Raw genomic sequence first — 17,388 nt, 5'->3', positions numbered from 1 at the left:
TGAATTATGGTTTATTTTATTAGTTTGAACTTTTAGAGATTAATTTATTAGGAATGATTAAATGGATTTTTATAAATACTTTAAGTTTAAGTAATTTTATTATAATTAGATATTTTGTAAATTGAAATTAAAGTTTCGGTGATAGAAAAATAATAAAAAGTTATATCATTTAATTTAACTAATTAGTATTGAGTTTAAACTGTATTTTATAAAAATGTGATTAATATGTTTATTTTATAATTTAAATTAGAAATAATTAATTTCACTTAGCAATATGTTGATAAATAATGTTCTTATATATTTTTAATAGAGTATATTTAATTTTAAAATTACTCTACTCTTCAATTTTATCAAAATATCTATTCATATTTATCTATATTCTTTTATAAAATCCTAATTTTAACCCTAATATCACAAATTCCTAATTTATAACCTAAATTCCTAAATCTACAATCAGAAAGGGAAAGAAAGGGCACGGGGAGCTTAAGGGGGGAAAACAGAAGGGAAGAAAGAAGGAAACGGAGAGCAGAGGGAGAGGGTGACGGAACAGAGAAGAAGAGGGAGAAGTGGATCGTCATCGGGAAGGGAGGAGACTGCCGCCGTCGTGAGCCATCACTGCGCGCTGCCGTCGAGTACACGGACCAGAGGGAGATGCGAGCAGTGACTGAGAGGAAGCTCCGTCCTCGTCGCCGTTCCATAGTCGCTGTTGAAGCCAACCTCGTTGTCGTCGAATCGTCGCTGCTGTGCCGCCATCAAGTCTGAGTTGAAGAAAGGAGACGTGGAGTCGGCGTCGCCCAGAGAGAAACGCAAATGGCGAGGCGAAGCAGAACGCATGGTGGGAAGGCTTTCCTTGCCACTACCACCGCCGGAATCATGAACCAAGGTGGAGGAGAAGGTCGTCTTCCCCGTTGCTGCTATAATCGTCTGTGCTGCTGCCGGTGCTTCCTTGTTTTGTTATTCCTTTCTAATTCTTGTAAGACATTCTTGTTCTGAACCTCCACTTGACGTTCTTGTTTATTCCGCTGCCATTTTATTAGCCTTACTCTTGTTCCAATTTAATTTAGCCCCTGTTCCACCCCTGAATTTCCAGAATTATTACTCTACCCAATATGAATTCACTATTTTGCTCACTGTCGTGGCCAACTCGCGTTGCTGCTGCCCTGTCAAAGCGGTTGTGAGTGTTGCTAACATTGACAGATAAGGGATGAAGGAGCTGCTGCATTTTGGGTGCAGCCCAACCAGTCATCACGCCACAATTCCGTCTTCGGTTTCGGTTTCTATGAAATTCGACATTGAGGTAGGGGGTTTAAAACGATTTCAATTTAAGAATGCCTACAAGGTTTATTGAATAACTGCAAATAGATTTAATAGCTGTGAGTAAATAATTGATTATGTAATTATTAAATTGTGGCTGAAATTGTGATTGGAATGGTTGAGATTGTGATTTGGAATTGTTGATTTGTGATATTGATTGATTATGTGGATTGGGAATTGCTTGATGACTAATTGTTGAGAATTTCTGAATTTTAATGGGTTATGTTGGATTTGTTGCCGTTGAGTTATTATTTGGTATATTGTAATGTTAATGAACTTGGTTGGTGGTTGATTTGGAATTAGTTTTGAGGGGTTTTGAAGGGTTGGATTTTGAATACTAAATAGATTGCTGAAAAACTGATTTTTGAAATTAAAAGGTGACTTTGGAAGTGAATCAGTTATTCAACGATAATCGAAATGATATAAGAGCAAAGGCTGAGTAAAGTATAATAAAAGTTGTTGTTGGGACTCAATTTTGAGAAGTTTGAATTAATTATAGAACTAGTTATGATTTTTCAAAGTTAAAATGTAAAACTTGATTTTCTGCATTGTTTTTAAAGGAAGCCGGAAACTTTGAAAAACTATAACTATTTCTGTGATTATCAGAATTGCGTGGACCCAAGTCCGGATTGAGCTTGGGGATATACGGAACTGGATTGCTGAATTTGAGACTTTTTCACTAAGTTTATGATTTATGGTGAATTTTTGAATCATGGATGTCAAAACTGGTTTTTCTGCAGAATGTTTAACGCAGCAGCAACTTGATTCCTCTATTGGAAATTCTGCAGTTTGAATTTTGAAATGGAACCAATTTTAAATAAAACTTTATTCCTATTATTTTAATGCCGTAAAAGTTCAGAACAATTGGACTTGTAGTTTTAAAGATATGAATTTTTGAAGGATGATGCATTATGCAGAAAAAGCCAGATTCTGTTTTCTTAAATTAGTAACTTTGGAAGTTTATAACTTTTGATCCTTGATAGATATTGAGATGCAACTAATTGGAGGTGAAAATTAAGTATGTTTAGTATATGTGATTTAAATTTCAGGATTTTCCATGTTTTAATAAGTGAGTTATGGGACTTGGAAGAGGTTGTGTTCAATGATTTGTAAAACAGAATTCTGCAGAAAATTTCCTAACTTCCAAGCTACGTAACTCCTTGATTAAAAATGGTATGACCCTGGAACCAATTGAGAAACAAATTTGGATGAGTTATATTTAACGACATTAATTTTGAAGGTAGTTGGATTTAATTTGGATTTTATATGAAATTTCAAATGTTGTATGGTGCTGCTGTCTTCTGGTTTTAAAACACTGCAGAACAGTCACGGTTTTGCTTATATTCCCGAAGCTATAGTCAGCGAAAAATTATGATTTTTGATTTAATAGAAAGCCTAATCCGAGACGGTCGCATGGATATAAAGTTTGCGCAATTCCAAATTCATTTGATATTTTAAAAACAAAATGGAAATCAGGCTGCCAAGTTGTGTTGGTAATTATTTTGGATATGGAATTTAAGAAATAGATTTTCTATTATCAAATGTTTTTGAGAATATATTGCTGTGGCAAATGCTGAAAGAGGCTGATGAATTGTTGAGAAAGAAGGAACCCGTAAGGGTGGATAAGTCCTATTTTTAAAGGAGATTATGTCCAAATTTTTATAAAAAATATAAGGACTTAATCAAAATAAATATTCAGGGCTTATTTAATAATAATAACTTCAATGATTCTTTTAAGAAAAGAATATTTGATCTATGAGATTGTTGGCAAGGGCGTGGGTCTAGTCCCGCTTGCGAATCTGCAATTAGGAAAGAAAAAGGAAAGAGTAAAGTACTTATTGTATGATTATCTGTTGCTTGAGGCAACCCAAGAGATATTATTTGTTTGTTTGTTGCTTGAAGCAACCCAAGAGATGTTTGTTTGTTGCTTGCGGCAACCCAAGAGATATTATTTATTTGTTTGTTGCTTAATGCAACCCAAGAGATGTTTGTTTATTTATCTGTTGCCCTGAGGCAACCCAAGAGTAATTTTCCGTTCCCAAGAGTATATATTTCCTGCGAGTAGAAAGCAGAGGCTGTCTCAATAGAGTTGCTAATAATTATATGCGCATTTATTTGAACGGAAAATCGTATCCGGGAAATCGTGAACTCGTGACCGGATAAATGTCGGGAATGCAGGTGCTAACCGACACATGAGCTCATGGCCTGTAATAGGACTAGACATTCATCATATGCATCTATGTGACATTGTTTGGGTGTGCATATTATAATTGGTTTGCCTAAATGAATAATTCTGTTAACTGTTAATTGCTATATTTGATATAATTGCTCTTGATTGTGTTTGAACCTCATTACTTGTGTTTGAAATTGATTGGCTGGTTTGTGGTGAATTGGGTGTTGGTTGAATTGCTTGGGGCTGAGGCCATGACTGGTTTGTGTTGGAAGTCTAGTTCTGTATAAAGTATCTGACTAGTTCAGCATAGACTTAATGAACCTATGCTTGGAGCAGGATGATCATTTATACCGCGTAGGTAACTTATTTTATGTTATGGTCTAGTAAGGTATGAAAAATCAAACAGGTTCAGCATAGACTTAATGAACCTATGACTGGGACAGGTTGGTCATTCATACAGTCTAGGAAACTTTTAAAAGTTTTACAAGAAAAATATGGATTTAGGATATTGAGTAATTAACTAATGCTTTTAAAGAAAGTTAGTTTCCTTTTAGATGTCTATGAATGCAGTTAACTATTTGCGCTTTATTCTTTACTTTCACGGCATTCTCGACCTCTACTGAGAACATGTGGTTTGGTTCTCACCCCCAAATTTTCCACCCTTTCAGCGATAGGTTTGAAGACTCAATTTGAAGCTGCGAGCGATCAGTAGGCTTTCTTTATGGTTTTAATTGCTTTCATAGAGTTCCCTCGCTCTTGTCCTTTGAGATTTTATTTTACATAGAGGGGTAGGTTTAGTATATTGTATTTGAGTTTTATTTGGTTTCTTTAGTATAAGAATTATTATCAATAATATTTATGTTATTATTATTATTTGTGAATGTTTGAATTATGACTTTAATGAATAAAAAAACAAAATTTTCTGGCATTTTCTTAAAACTGAAACGCGAACTCGATACAAAGGCTCGATAATTAAGTAGTTAATACTAGAGAAGGTTACGTAATGTTCTTTCTAGTGGAAATACCCTGACTTAAGCAAGGTATTTTGCTGGACGGGACGTTACAGAAGGGACAGCTATATCAAAGGTTTTGTGTTCCGCCGGAGGCTTGAGATAATTTCCGGTTTGGACGATATCGCCCTCTACCGGGATCATTGCTTTCCGATCCTTAGTCTCCCAAAGAACACCAGCAGTAGCAACTAACTCCGTCACCAAGGTGGGAAAAGGTAGGTTACCCTTGGCATAACACAAACCATGGCCTGATGGATGAGGCGAGCAATGTTAACCGGCCGCTCTATGAATGTACACCAAACTAGCAAGGCTAGGTCCGCGGTGATCAACGTCTCGTGGGTGCTGGGAAACATATAATGAGACAAGATCTGGGTCCATGCTCGAGCCTCTACAGTCAGAAAGCGCGCAAGAATGCCCTTGGCTCGGGACCTGAGGTGCCCTCGAGTCCAAAATGCATCCGGTTCGGCAATAACCCGATGAACAGCATCCCAATCAAAAACATAATCAAAGTCATCACGCTGTCGGAGGGCTTCTTGGTAACAATCTACCTCTTCCGGTACGGGTAGGACTCGGAGTACTTCCTGAATAACTTTCTCGGAAACTGGAACTTGCTTCCGGCGCATGAAGACAGTCTGAAGAGAGGGTGTGAAGTAATTGGTGTAGAACTCTACCACCCATGAGAGATTGGCTTCTTGTAGTATCCTCATGAGAAAGCCCCATCCTTGTCGCTCAATGCGAGGTATGACAAACTGAACTACATGACCCGGAGGGTTAAGAAGGGGTTTAGAATGATAATTCCGTGCAATCACGATGGGGAACATTAGCTCACAATAGCGGTTTCGAAACCTAGTGGGATCTCTCGCGGGGTTATCCTTCTCTTGTTCATCAACCTTAGTGATGCTTCGCACCTTATTGGGGAGAGGTTTAGCCTTGGGCGCGTGGTGCGCTTTGGCGGTGGCTTTTTGAGGTGCCCTTTTGGGAGGCGGCTTCTTCTGTTCTTTTTCCTTGTCCTTTTTTATGGCCATCTGAAAAAAAGGTGAGGAAAAAGAAGACATTAAACTCAAAGAGACCACACTCAAATTATAACATGCTAGTGAGAAAAAAAAAGTGCCACAAAAGAAAAGGTATCGTGCAAACATGACAGCTGTAACATGCAAGCAAGACAACCATTGAAATACGGAGCAAATGAACAAGCATGGGATGCAAGAGTGAAAAAGGCATGCAAGTGAGGCATGAGAAGAATAAACTCAAGCATCGCTAACAACCCCAAGTGACATATGCAAGAAAGATAAAAGCGCGAAAAATTCAAATACCCAATCTAACTCCAAGACAATAAGGCATGCAAGAGGAATAAAGTGGAGTTAGAGAGGAGTGAAATACAATTCTTGCAATATGATCTAAGGAAGCAAGTCATGGGTATTGATAAACCACTATTTTATGGTTTATCTTGTGCTCAATTGAGTAGATTTTATCAACTCTTTACCCACTTATTCATACTATTTGCATGGTTTTACATTTTCCTTCCTAATTATGTGCTTTGATTGAAAACATGCTTCTTTGACCTTAAGTTCCCTATGTTTAATCCTCTCTTATTACCATTAGATACCTTGATATGTGTGTTAAGTGATTTTAGAGATTACAGGGCAGGAATGGCTCAGCGGATGGAAAGGAAGCATGCAAAAGTGGAAGGAATACAAGAAGTTGGAGAAATTGCTAAGCTGTCCAGCCTGACCTCTTCGCACTCAAACGGCTATAACTTTAGCTACAGAGGTCCAAACGACACGGTTCCAGTTGCGTTGGAAAGCTAACGTCTGGGGCTTCGATTTGATATATAATATTATATAGTTTCCATGATGCTAGGCGACGCGAACGCGTGCTCCATATGGACACGTCGCAGTTCCGAAAATCAGCGTGACAGATTTCTTCTCCAGCGATTTCTGGGCTGTTTCTGACCCAGTTCTTGGCCCAGAAAACACAGATTAGAGGCTATAAAGTGGGAGAATGCATCCATTCATAATCACAAGCTTTCATATTCACAATTTTAGGATTTAGATGTAGTTTTTAGAGAGAGAGGTTCTCTCCTCTCTCTTAGGATTAGGATTTTAGGATTTCTATTAGTTTAGTTCAACTCATCTTCAGTCATAGGTTCAATATTCCTTTTATTTTATATTTCTCTTTTACTTTCAGATGCTTTAATGCTTGTATTAGTTATGTTGCCTAATTGGCTTATGAACTCCATGTTAGAATTGATTTCTTTATTTAATATAATTTGAGGTATTTCAGAATTATGATTGCTTTCTTTTATTTATATAAATAATTTAGATTTTTCCCTTTTGGCTTTGGTTGAGTCATTGGAGACGCTTGTGTTATCAAACTCATGGTTGATTGAAAATTGGAATTCTTCTAGAATTAATTCGGGTTCCAATAACTCTAACTTTTCCCAAGGAAAGACTAGGACTTGAGGTATCAAAATTAATTCATCCACTTAACTTACCTTCATAGTTAGAGGTTAACAAAGTGGGAGAAAAATCCAATTCTCATTACAATTGATAAGGATAGCCAGGATAGGACTTCTAGTTTTCATACCTTGCCAAGAGTCTATTTTATAGTTATTTATTTTATTCTTATTATCATTCAACATACTGCTTCCTTACTTTCAAAACCCCCAATTTACAAGACTCATAACCAATAATAAGAACTTACCTCCCTACAATTCCTTGAGAAGACGACCCGAGGTTTAAATACTCGGTTATCAATTTTAAAAAGGGGTTTGTTACTTGTGACAACCAAAACTTTTGTAAGAAAGGTTGATTGCTTGGTTTAGTAACTATACTTACAACGAGTATTTATTATAACTTCTAAACCATCAATCTTCAGTTCTTCAAAATGGCGCCGTTGCCAGGGAATTGCAAACGTCTGCCTTATTATTGGTTATTGTAAATATTTGCTTTTTACCTATTTATTTGTTTTTGTTTTTGTTTTTATTTTTGCTTTTTTGTAAATTAAGAGGTTATTGGTTTTTATTTAGTTATTAAAAATTTTTCAAAAAATTTGTTCTTAGTGTTCATCTTGATCTTCAAGTTGTTCTTCGTGTTCATCTTGGCCTTCAAGTTGTTCTTAGTTGTTTTCTTCGTTTTGATCTAAAAATTTTATGTTTGGTGTCATTTTATTGTTTTTCTCTTTCCTCATTAAATTCAAAAATTCAAAATTTAAAACTCAAATTTCAAATTTTCAAATTTCAATTTTCAAAATTCAAATTTCAAAATTAAAAAAAAAATTTAAATATTTTTCAAATTTCAAATTTCAAATTTCAAATTTCAAATTTCAAAATTTAAAATTTAAAATTTAATTTTCAAAATTTAAATTTCAATAAACTTTTAATTTAAAATTTGTTTTTATTTTCGTTTTTAATTTTTATTTACTATTATGAGTTCTCACCCCTCTCGCTTTGAGTTTGGTTCTAGTAATGTTGAAAGGAATGGAAGCTACAGCAGGAACATGCATCAAGGTCAGAACAGTCAAGGATGGATGGAGCCAAGAGGATCTGATCAACCCTTTAGGCAACAACACCCTCCAAGATATCATGGGCAAGGACCACTCAACACTGCATACCAAGCTGATAGATATGGTGGACCCCCTTGTATTTACGAACAAGCCCTACCCTGTGCTTATAGACCGTCCTCTCAATATAGCTTTGAACCACCAAACTCACAAGCCCCTTTACACCATTTACCTCCATATGACCCTAACCCACATCCACCATACCAACCACCTTATGAACCATATGAACCATATATAAAACCACCCCAATTCCAACCCAATTACTCCCAAGAACCACCACCTCCATATGCACCATATCCATATCCATCAATCCAAGGGCCTTATGGTCCTACTTATCATGTCAAACGCAACAAGAATCACAGGATCGTCACAAGGAAATAGTGGATCAATTTCTTGCAACCCTTCACCAATTGAATCAAGCAATAAATCAATTATCTTCCCAACGTTCGGACACTCAAGAAACCCCCATGGCTTCATGTGGACAATCTAATGAAGAACGTAGCATGAAGGAGATATTAGAAACTCCAGTGGACAGTACGGAGCATGACTTTGTACTGAAACAAGTGGAGGAAGCTGTAATTATTGAAGAGGAAGAACTGGTTGCAGACTTAGGAGATGCTGACCCTCCATGGGAAAGTCAGGTTATGGAACCTCCTTCAAAGATGATTGAAATTGATGTTGAGGAGGGTGTACAACCTCCAAGGCATATCATGGCTAAAGACTTTGAAGAGGTTGATCAAGAGATGGAAATTACAGAAGAAAAAGCACTACCTCCCATGTCCTTGGTAAGTAATGAAGAAGCGATTGAATTGGAAGAAAGCTACCAAGAGGAAGAGGTTGAAATTAAAGAAGTTTGCAAAGAGGTGGAAGTTGTCAAAGAGCACAAGGGAGTGGAGCTTGAAATTATCTTGCCAAAGTTATTGGAGACCCCTCCCCCTAAGTTGCCATCATCCTTCACAACATTCAAGTGGGTAAAATTCATATCCCTTAGCTTTCTAATCCCACTTGAATATGGGCTACTGGAGATGGATGGTCAACTTAGAGCTCTTTGTGGTATTAAGAGTAAGAGAAAGATAGCCAGTGGTAAGAATTGTCCTGCCAGGTTCATTATGGTTGGAAGCTTCAAGTTTAAACGCAAATGTTGGTGTAAAGCTCAACTGAATGGGTCTAAGAAGTTGTTTGGCCGCTTTAGTGAGAATTCAGATTGCTTGCTACCCCGATGGAATCATGATGATCAACACAAAGACGGGTATAAAAGCAAAGTTTGGGATCCTGGAGTCTGTTCTGACATTCAGCACACTGGAAGCCTGAGAACCTGTTTAAAACTGCTCAAGGGCTTTACGTGCCTTGTTTGGGATCTCGGAGGCTACTGGAATTACAAACATTGGTGGAGATTCCTGGATGAGCTCAAGCACAAGCCACCATAACAGGGAGCTCACCAAATGTCCAACTTAAGGACTTTAACTAAAAGTGCTAGGTGGGAGACAACCCACCATGGTATGGTTGTTCCTCTTTCAATTTTATTTAGTTTTATTTGTTTTCTAGTTTTATTTTATTTTGTTATACTATTGAACTTGGAGTTTTGCATAACATTCATATTAGCATTACATATTGCATACTGCATAATTGCATTAAAAAAAAAAATACGCACGCGACGCGGCAGCGTCGCTGACGCATCTGCGTCATGTGGCAAAAGAGCCTCCCACGCGACCGCGTCACCCTGGATTTTGGCAATACTAAGTTTTGAACAGAGAGTTGTGCGACCGCGAGGCTGCACTCGCGCCACTAGCACAAATCGAGTCACGCGATCGCGTGCCCACGCGTCCGCGTCACCCAACCTTATCGCGCACCACGCGACCGCGTCACCCACGCGACCGCGTCGCCTGCGCCGCACAACTTACCCAAATCAGCGCCAATTATCTTATCTTTTCTTTTCTAATCCTAATTTTTTCTATCTTTCCTTTTTATTTCTTTCTTCTTCCTTTCTTATTTTCTTTGACTTCTCATCTTCTTCGCTTTCATTCTATTTTATTTAATTTATTTGCATACTTTCATTCATTGCATTATTTTCATTGGTGTTAGAAATTTATTTGGGTCATTCTTTCCTTCTCCTTTCTTCTTCCCTTCTTCTACCCCTCATCCAACACTTCCAACCACCATTGATAACCATTTATTTTAGTTAGTTAATTAGTTAGTTAGTTAGTTAGTTAAGTAGTTAGTTTTAGTTTAGTTTTCATTTTATTTTATCTCTTTTCATTATAAGTGTTGGGTTATTGATTTTGTTTACTATACATTGCTGCCTCTTATTGCCTAAATGCTATGTTAGCATGAGTGTTTTAGTTGTTCTTTGTTGGACTCTATGATTGAGGTTATATTTTGCTACTTGGTTTTAAGTTCTTCATGCTTACGTTTTGAAAAATACCAAGTGATGAGAATTGCCTTCGAGCTTGTAACTCTTTTGAATTGCATGTTGTAGCTAGCCACCATGTAATTGGAATCCATTTCCTCGATTAGGCAATCTCTTGATGGATGTTGTGCATTTATCTTAATGCATTGTATTCCATGATCATATGCATCCATACGCCTTTAGCTTGAATGCTTTCATGCTTCTTTAATGCTTGTTTTACCTTACAAGTTTACTTAAAGTATTTCAAGCACATTAGGATAAGTGAAGTGCATGCTTCTTTAGTGACATAGCTTTTATGCTAATGTGTGTTCTAAACCGTGCAATTTAGAATTCACACACTTATTTGTCATTAATGTCACACTAATTCACTCACTCAATTCTAGTGATTAGTACCTCATTTTCAACAATGTATGCTTCCTTGCTTATGTATTTTCTCATCTTATGGTGTTATACTTTTGTTTTTCATGAATGATGCATCGCAAGAAAAAATGAAAGCGCAACAAAGAACACGCAGCAACCGGTTGACCTACCAGCTGAAGGTAGCAATCCGGAAAGTCGCCGTACCCCCTTGCTCATCTTTGAGTGCACCGAGGACAGTGTAAACTTTTAAGTGTGGGGAGGTTGATGAGTCGAATTCACACCCCAAATAAAAATAATGTGATGAATCCGTTCTTTTGGCAAGCGCACCAAAGTATCGTCAAGTAATAACCCACAATGGAGTGGGATTGTATCCACAGAGATTAACGGACTAAGGCAAACAATAGTTAATTGATTATCCTAGTTAGACTATTCATTAAGGAGAGATAATCAACAGAAAATGTAAATGACATAAAAGTAAAGGAAAAGAATAAAGTGCAAGAAAGTAAATAGCAAAGAAAGTAAAGTACAAGAAAGTAAAGTGCTGGAAATGTAAAGTGCAGAAAAGTAAATAACCACAAAGTAAATAAAAGAAAGAAAGATAAAATAAACATTGGGATCAAGAGATATTGCATTCTCCGGATTATTGATTTCATCTCATCTTCAATCATGCAACTCATTGACCTCTTGGCAATCATGATTGATTGAGCCCCAATCCCTTGGTAACTCAATCTCTCAAATCTTGATCAATAGCCAATTCCTTGGTCTAATTGCTCATGAGAAGAGATGAAGCTTGTTCCCTGATTATACCACACACTTTCCTAGGTTCAAGTAGAAGGAGGATTATATGTCACCATATCCAAACACCAAAACCCAAATCCTATTCAAGTGTGAGAAAGAATTTCAAGCATGGTTTTATATTTCCTCTTCCAAGGTTCCCATAAAACCCAATTACATTCAATCTCTTTTCCAAGATAATTGAATGCTATCATGAAGAACGAAATTCTTTCTAGTAAATCAAAGAGAGATGAAGAGAAGAAGAATAATAAAAACAATCAATCCATTGAAAAATAATAGAGCTCTCTTTCCCAATAGAAAGAGTTAGTAATTCATAACTAAATTATTTACAAAGTAAGAAAGAAAAGAGAAGAAATTGATGGTAAATAGAGAGAATTCGAAGACTTCCCCCAATCCAGCCATGCCTAATTCTATGAAACTAAGGCCTTTAAATAGGCTCTCCTAAATTACAAACTTAAATAAAATTAAAAGCAAATTACAATGAAATGAAAATAAACTATTTTAGATTCTTCTTGTGGCCTTGATTGATTGATAAGTGTAGCTTGAATGAGAGTTGGAGTGGGCTTGATTGAAGGTTGGAGGCTGCAGGAAGAAGTTGGCATGTAGTTTCAAGTGCCACTCCCACTTGATTTTGCCCTTTGGAGTATGACCCACTTTGCAACGTTGAAAGTATGGAGTTGGTTGGGTCTCAAAATGAATGTCCACTATAAAGTATTATATATTGTTAAAAATCCCTGGATGTTAGCTTTCCAACGCCTTTAGAAGCAACTCATTTGGACCTCTGTAGCTCAAGTTATGGCTATTTGAAGGTGGATAGGTCAGTCTGTCAGGTAGCCCGGCGTGCCACGCCCACTTCTGGCGTGCCACGTCCCATAGGTTGTGAAGCTGGTGTGCCACACCCAAAACTGGCGTGCCACGCCTTAATGATCCACCAAAATCTCCTCTCTGGCCATTTGAACTGGCGTGCCACACCCAGAATTCCAAGTGGCACGCCCATTATGAAAACAGAGCTGGCGTGCCACGCCTTCGATATCAAGTGGCACGCCCAAGTTTTGCAACGCTAATATAATGGCCTTTTTCACCTCCAGTTTTAACGTCCACCTTAAAGTGTTATATATCGTTGGAAAGCTCTTGATGTCAGATTTCCAACGCCACCAAGATCACATCATTTGGACCTCTACAACTCAATGTATCTTCCTTTGAAGATGAAGAGGTCAGGCTGGTAACTTTGCAGTGACGTGTTTTTCTTCATGTAATTTCGGGGTCAATATCTTCCTCTATTCCAGCTTCAATTATAAAGTGTTATATATGGTTGGAAAGCCCTAGATGTCTACTTTATAATGGCACTAGAATCATCTCATTTGGAGTTGTGTAGCTCAAGATAACGTCATTTGAATAAGAAGAGGTCAGGCTGGCATATGCCCCGGCGTGCCACACCCAATGCTTGGCATGCCACGCCCATAGTGGGGCTCAAAATCACTCCTCTGGAACTTAAGCCTGGTGTGCCACGCCCAAAACACCAAGTGGCACGCCCTTTTTGACATCTTGGCTTCACAAACTTTGCGTGCCACGCCCATAGCACCAAGTGGCACGCCCATGTAAAATTCTTCAACCTTCTTTGTTGGAATGTTGGCTTGGCGTGCCACGCCCATAGCTTCAAGTGGCACACCCATTGTTGAAAGTTGGTTCAAAATCTTGGCGTGCCACGCCAAGAGTTTCAAGTGGCACGCCCAGCTTCACACGCCCATCCTTATTTGTTGTTTTCCTTCCCCTTTTGTTGCTCTTATCACCTGAAATTCAGCACAACCTATTTCAAAGTAATGTACCATAATATATATCATTTGGTTCATGAAATTGCATTGATAAATGAGATTATGCTCTTTTTATGGTTCTTTTAGATAAGAAAAAGGGTACATGATGCGCAGTCATCAGAGGTCGTCCGACCGGTCAGCGATTTTGGGTGACAAATTCCTAACCCAACACTTTTGCATTCCATTTTAGGTTTTTAGGATTTTTAGTTTCATTTTCTTAATTTTACATATATATACACAATAAGCTTAGTCAAAATAATGATTTTTTTTCAAGATTTCTCTCTATAGGGTACCTCAATTGATTTGAGTGAAAACTTTTCATAGAACTTGCTTGAATTATATATCTTGTGGATCATGTTTTTGAGCTAAGAACACAAGCAAGTGAGATTTTGAGCCTAATGGTATGGTTACATCTTATGGTCACTTATTTTTCCTTCTTGTGTGCATTATTCTCTTTCTATGATTGTGATCTTTGATTTGTTTGATTCTTTATGTCCATTATTTTGTGTATTCATACATTTATATGATTGAGGCCATTGTTTATTTAGCTCACTTACCCAAATAGCCTTACCTTTTATCATCCATTGTTAGCCAACTTTGTGCCTACGATTAACCCACTTTGTTCTTAATTTAGCACATTACAAGCCTTAAAGCGAAAAATAATAAATGTCCTTATTTGGATCTTTGATTAGCTTAGGCTAGTGAGTGTGTGTATCATTCAAGTGTGGGAACCTTGGGACATTAGGAGAATAAAAGGGTAGTTTTGTATTTTTATTGAAATTATTGGGAATTAGGTGCATGCTCATGTATTAATCAAATGTATAGACCTTATGCATTGATGTTCTTGTATATAGTTTGAAAGAAAGAAAAAAATATGAGAAAAACAAAAGAAAAAGAAACAAAAAGAAGAGCATGGAAAAGAAAAAAGAGAAGAAAAAAAGAAAGAAATAAAAAGGGGACAAAATGCCCCAAAGCAAAGCGAAGCTCAATAAAATCAATGCATAAGTGTTGTGATCAAGGAAAAAAATGCATGAGTATGTGAAAAGTAAAAAATGGGTAGTTAGGTTAGCTTTGAAATTGTATAGGATGTCATAGGTTAGGTGGAAAGTTTAAGCTTATCAAAGATTCAAATTTCAAGCCCACTTGACCAAATATGCATCCTACCTTGACCCTAGCCCCATTACAACCAATGAAAAGACCTCATGATACTTGTATGCATGCATGAAATAAATGTTGATTGTTAGAAGAAGAACAAATCTTAGAAAGTATGATTAGGGGAGAATGAGTGAATCAACCCTAAACACTTGAGTGAATAGAGTGCAAACACATCCAGTGAGGGTTTGATGCTCAATTACATGTTTTCACCTACAATCATTACTCTTCATGCAAGTTTGTAAAAATATTTAATAGCTCAATTCAATTGTGGTTTGGCATGGTTGCTAATACCTTTAGCCCTTGTGCATATATGCTTCTTGGACATTGATTTATTTTGACCAAGCAATTGCATTCATGTGGATAGTTGTATATAGGTAGATTGCATTTAGATAGATTTCATTGAATAAATGTTGATACTCTTTGTTCTCTCTTGGTTTAAGCATGAGGACATGCTTGGTTTAAGTATGAGGAGGTTGATAAACCCCATTTGTAGGGTTTATCTTGTATCGATTTTAAGGGGATTTTATCACCTTTTACCCACATTTATTCAATGAAATAGCATGGTTTCATGATTGTCTCCTAATTTGTGCTTAAGTGTGAAAACATGCCTTCTAGGCCCTTAATTGTTTAATCTTGATTTAACTTTGATTCCACTAGATGCCTTGATGTGTTTGTTAAATGATTTCAGATTGGAAAGGCTAAGAATGGATCAAAGGAATGAAGAGGAAAGCATGCAAAGTGGAGAAATCATGGAAAAGCAAGTATTTGGGATAAGATCAACGATGTGCATGCGCAGCAGACGCGCACTCGTGGATTATGAGGTCGCATGGCAACGCGTACGCGCACATGATGCGTACGCGTGGAAGGAAAATTGTCAATTGACACGCACGCGCATTGTACGCATATGCGCCGATGTCCGTACGTGACCCACTTAAAGTGAATCCGCTGGGGGCAATTTCTGGGCTTCCCAGGCTCAAATCCAACTCACTTCTGATGCTATTTAACTCAAGGAATGAAGAGGAATCAATAGACTTTTACACACTAGTTTAGTTTAGTTTAATTTTTGGAGAGAAAGTTAGTTTTAGAGAGAGAAGCTCTTACTTCTCTCTAGGATTAGGATTAGGTTAGATCTAGATTAGGAACTCTTAGATCTAGTTTAATTTCATGCTTTGATTTACTTTTCTTTGTGTAATTCTTCTTCTTCTACCTTTCCTCTCTCTATTTTTTCATTTAATTCTTATTATTATTACTTTTATGTTGATGCACTTTTGTTCTTCTATTTTCCTTTCAATGCAATTTATGATTCATGTTCTTTTATTGTTGAATTGCTTAGTTCATTTTACTTTCCTTTTATGCCTTCTAAGTGTTTGATGAAATGCTTAGTTGGATTTTAGTATAGAATTTTATGCTCTTGGCTTGGGAAGGTAACTTAGGAACTCTTGAGTTACTAATATCCAAGTGATTGACGATTGGGAGCCATTAACTCTAGATCTCACTAATTGATTTGGTGGAGAACTAAGACTTACGGTCTTGGATTGACATAGCTCATTTGACTTTCCTTTATTAGTTAGAGGATGACTTAATGGGGTTGATCCATGCCAATTCTCATGTTGTGGTTAGTGATTAGGATAGAGATCCTTGACCACCAACCTTTGACAAGACCTTTCATAGTTATTAGTTTATTTTCATTGCCATTTACATTTCATGTCTCTTATCTAAAAAAACCCCAAAACACCTCATAACCAATAACAAGACACTTCATTGCAATTCCTAGGGAGAACGACCCGAGGTTCCAATACTTCGGTTTATAAATTTAGGGGTTTGTACTAGTGACAAACAATCTTTTGTATGAAAGGATTATTGTTTGGTTTAGAAACTATACTTGCAACGAGACTTTATTTGTGAATTTCTAAACCGTCAAAAGTCTAATCATCAATATGCCAGCCTGACCTCCTTCCATTCAAATTAACATATCTTGAGCTACACAATTCCAAATGAGGTGATTTTAGTGCCATTATAAAGTAGACATCTAGAGATTTCCATCCTTATATAACACTTTATGGTGGACACTAGAATTGAGGAAGATATTAACCCCGAAAACACAAAGGAGCACAACACATCCCTACAGAGTTACCAACCTGACCTCTTCATCTTCAAAGGAACATAACGTGAGTTGTAGAGATCCAAATGATGTGGTTTTTATGGCGTTGGAAAGATGAAATCCAGAGCTTTCTAACCATATATAACACTTTGTAGTGGACGTTAAATATAAAGGTAAAAAAGGCCATTATTTCAGCTTTACAAACTTGGGCGTGTCACGCCAATTCCTTCCTAAAATGGGCGTGGCATGCCAGTTCTAATGGCCAGAGAGGAAGATTTAGTGTATCATTGAAGGTGTGGCATGACAAGAATGGGCGTGGCATGCTAGATTCACAACACAAAGGGCGTGACACGCCAGGAATGGGCGTGGCATGCCGGGGTATTTGACAAACTGACCTCTTCACCTTCAAATGGGCATAACGTGAGCTACCGAGATCCAAATGCGTTGATTCCAGTGGTGTTAGAAAGCTGACATCCAAGGGTCTCTAATCATATATAAGACCTCATAATGGACCTTCAATTTAAGGTCCAAACAAATCCATCTATTTAGCAGTGCAAAGTGAGTCATACTCCAAAAAGCAAATTCGAGTGGGCATGGCACGCCAACTTCTTCCTGCAGCCTTCAACCTTCAACCAAGCCCACTCCAACTCTCATTCAAGCCACAATTATCAACCAATTATGGCCACAAGAAGCATATAGTA

The 17,388-nt window shown here is 37.3% G+C and overlaps 1 long non-coding RNA gene across 1 annotated transcript; it reads left to right on the top strand.

Moving 5' to 3' along the window:
- Nucleotides 380–4,261, top strand: LOC110263324. The gene is made up of 3 exons (XR_002348752.1): nucleotides 380–973; nucleotides 1,091–1,297; nucleotides 4,156–4,261. It is a non-coding gene; the product is annotated as an uncharacterized LOC110263324 (long non-coding RNA).

This window comes from Arachis ipaensis, chromosome B06 (assembly GCF_000816755.2).
Source record: "Arachis ipaensis cultivar K30076 chromosome B06, Araip1.1, whole genome shotgun sequence".
In the NCBI taxonomy this organism is placed as follows: Eukaryota; Viridiplantae; Streptophyta; class Magnoliopsida; order Fabales; family Fabaceae; genus Arachis; species Arachis ipaensis.
The sequence above is the reverse complement of the archived record's forward strand: the minus strand, read 5'-3'. Positions and strand labels throughout refer to the sequence as shown.